The sequence below is a fragment of the Pezoporus occidentalis genome, unplaced genomic scaffold (genome assembly GCF_034315485.1).
Source record: "Pezoporus occidentalis ecotype Australia unplaced genomic scaffold, CSIRO_AGI_Poc_V1 ctg9, whole genome shotgun sequence".
NCBI lineage: Eukaryota > Metazoa > Chordata > Aves > Psittaciformes > Psittacidae > Pezoporus > Pezoporus occidentalis.
Window position 1 is genome coordinate 2,950,001 of NW_026916262.1, and position 3,985 is coordinate 2,953,985.

Sequence of the window (3,985 nt, forward strand, 5' to 3'; positions counted from 1 at the left end):
TGGCGATGAAAAGTTCAGGTTGCACTAAATAACTTCTAAGTCACAAGAAAATATCAAAAATCAAAGGCAAGAAGATAATTTGAACAATTCTGGTTTCATGGTTTTCACATTTAGCCATTTTATGGCTTCACATTAGAAAAATGAATTAGTTTATCCTTTGAAATAATGCAAAACTGATTCAGCATTTTCTCTCAGATTTGAAAGACCAAACATTAACAGATTAATTGGACCAGCTGCTGGAAATGGGCAGTAATGTAACTTTAAAAGTTTTTTCAGATTGCTATCTTTGATTTTATCATGCTTTGTAGCTTGTTAGTTTTACAACTGCATATGAGCTAGAAGAACTTGTTAAAATAAATCATTGCATCCTCTTTATGAAAACTGAGCTATTAGGAAAATTGCATTAAAAAACATTTTTTCATGCCTGCTAGCTATTTCTTACTTTTGTAGATGCCTTTCTGAATAAAAAAGCCAACAAACAAAAAAAAAAACCCAACAACCCAACAAAACAAAGCAACAAAACCAAAATCCAACCTTTAATGATTTGACTGCCCTGCTTCAATTATAGGTTTTTAAGACGAAGAGTGGTCCTGCGTGCTCCTGAATGGGTTTCTGATCATTAGATTTCTGAGATTTCATCAGATGAAGGATTTTCTCTAGCAAGGAAAAAGAACTATGGCTGGAGTATAAAACATATTCCAGGCATGGAGAAAGACAATTTTCAGTGACTAATTATAGCTAGAGGTAGCTAGGAAAAAAAAATATATATAAAGAAAAAAAAACCCCAAACTATGAGTGAAGTTAATTTGGAGCTGGTGGAAGTAGTTTGAAGTGTGTTTGGTGAATGATCATAAACTTATTCCTCAAAACAATCTTGCTGTAACTATCTATAATAACAGCGGCTTGATTATGGATAAGATAAAAGGCATGTTTTGTAAGGGTTTTTTTGTGTGTTGGTGTGGATCAAGGATGAGTGAACCAAATATAAGAAACTATTAACTGTCAGACTTGACAGGCTTGATGTTCAAAACATAATGTGGTAAAAATATTTCTCTTAAGAAGAGTTTGGTTTTCTTTCTCTTCAAGTTTTCAACATGAGGTTTGACCTCATGAAGGTAGGAGAATAAAACCAATTCTGTGGAAAACTATTTTGTCTTGATCCATAGTTTTGGATAAAACTACTCAGTTCAATTTGTTACTCCAAAGTTAATTGAGGCACTCTTTTGGATTCACAGTAGGAGGATTTAGTGGTCGCAGTGTGTTTCCCAACACTTACTTACCTTTAAAGTCTGCAACTCAGAGAGTAGAACGAACAGCCTGCTGTAATGTTATGGGCGAATTATGCCAAAATGAGAGTCATGAATGCACATGGATAAATTGAAGGCCATAACAGGGAAGAAAGGGATTGATTTCAAATGCCTCATCTTCCAGGAAAAAAAATGCCCAGTTTATACTGGAAGGTGGCCTTGATCTATGCTTGGGATGTGCTGCTCTCACCTTTTCTTCAACGTTTCTGTCAAAGGAAAGAATGAAACGGTTTCTCATTTCTGTTAAAAAGATTACTTCCTCCGCACTTTCCACTTTGTACAAAGAGGGGGACATTGTAGTTCAGTGTCTTCATCTACTTAAGGCACTCCTACCCACATAGCCCACTCTTGTGAAACAGTCATACAGAAAAGAGTGGGTAAGCTAGGAAAGAAGGCTTTTAACTTCTCTTGGTGGTGGTGTGTCAAAAAAAAAAAAAAAAGAAAAAAAAAAGGAAAATATTCTTTGGCCCTCTGCTAAATAAGAACATAGCCTAAGGATCTGAGCCTTTGCTGTGAAACGGGGACAGGTGTTTCCTATCTTTGTCTCTGTCCCCACAATTCAAAAAAGACAGGCTAGAAAGGGTCCAAAGGAGGATCGCAAAGATGATCAAAGGGAAAGACTGAACAAGTTAGGTCATTTTACCCTAACTAATCTGGATGTGTCTCAATCCTTTTCCTGGGTCAGGACCTTAATTTCTCTGCAACTGAATATCTCTGACAATGTGGGATGATACCACCTCTCTATACCACAAATTCTTCGTTTTAAAGACAGCTATACTAAAGATGGTAAGCTTTTGAAAAGAGTTATTTATGATGGGCCAAAAAAGGACCACCAACAGACGTGTGAGTTATGCCTTAATACTCGGCAGGTAGAATGTTTTTTTCCAAAGTGTTCACAACCCTATGGAAGGAATATGGTGCATAAGAGGTTTTCACAGGTTAAGCAATCTTCCTTCAAGAATATTGTTGCTATACGATCACCACGATTATTAAATTTCCAGTCCACAAACTTTGTTAAAGAGGAATAACTGAAATAAAATGTCCACTTTTATTCTCATTCACAATTAAGTACAGCTGCAGGTTTTAATAACTGGAAATTAGAGAAGCATTTCAAAGCTCAGTGAAAAATTTAAAATGACATTTGTATGTATCATATATATACGTATTTCAGAAAAAGGCTTATATATTTTACAGTCTGTCCTGTAATTTCTATTAATGATAATGGAAGTTACAAACAAAGTACGCATTATAAAGACCATATACCCCAGAAATATGACTTTCAAAACCTGTGTTCTTTCACATTTTAAAATAAAATTCATATATCATCAGCTACAAAAGTAATGAAAAAGTACAAACACAGGGAACAGACAAGAAGTTAAATATGGGTGCTACAGAAACATTAGTCTGTTTTCACTCTCCTGCTGTAATGTACTGGAATTATGACTGTATGACTATCTTCTCTACTTGCTTTTCTCATTTACTATGGTCAACATTATATTGAAATTATTGTAAGGGCAAACACCATTGTACAGTTACAAGTACTTTCAATAGGTAAAGTATACAGTATAAAGTCTCTACTGTTGCTAAGTAAATGCCATCTTTCCAAAAGCCACCAGCAAATATTGATCAAGAATCTCAAGCATTTCAATGAGTTCCTATGTCAGAGTGAATTCTTTTATGAAGTTTCAAAACATTTATAGCTCCAGCTACAACACCACTGTATGTTGTTAGGGTAATTAAAATTGTGGAGTGATTTAAAAGTGCAGAAGATGACTACTTGACAGGCCACATGAGCAAGTTCCTGTGCGGTAAGGTGGTTTACATACACTTCATGGTAAAGTATGAAGAAATGTAATTCATGAGTACTAAGGGAGCTGGCTGAGGTAATTTTGTGTCCACTTTCAATAATCTTTGAACAATCATGGTGACTGAGATAGATGTCTCAGGACTGGAAGAAAGCAAATGTCACTCCTATCTTTAAAAAGGGGAAGAAAGAAGATATGGAGAACTATTAGCTAGTCAGCCTCACCTCAATCACTAGGAAGATGATAGAACACTTCTTAATCCTGGAAACCATTTTCAGGCACATGAAAGACAAGAAGGGGAATGGGACTAGTCAGCATGAATTCACAGAGGGAAGTAATGCTTGACCAACTTGATAACCTTCTATGATTATATTATTCTCTGAATATCATATGTTCACATATCAGGAGGCATTTTAAAAATTTTGAAACTTGACCCTGCAGCAAATGCAGTTACATAGCTCATATGAGTTCTGTCATGATTATTTCTCCATCTTTTCACTCTCTTCCCCTTTGCTTTATAGCTGTTTTAAGTCCTGATGAACAAATACAGCCAAGAATGTTCCAGCTTCCATTGTTGCAATCACAATCTTTGAAGGTGTTTTATATGTGGGTCAAGAGATGATTGGCTTACATACCACCTTGTGCAGTGAGCCAAGCTGTTGAAGATTTCTCCACTAATTTTCTATAATCAAAATAATTACACTGGAAAAAAAAAAAACACAAACCAAACCCAAAAGACTGAAGAAATCGTCTGATATTCCCTTCTTCACTTTACTGATCTATTTGACAGTCAGTGATAATAGAGGGCAAATATCAGGAGCACAGTGGAGGGGTTATAGGATGCATTAACACTCCAGTCCTGAGTCATTACCT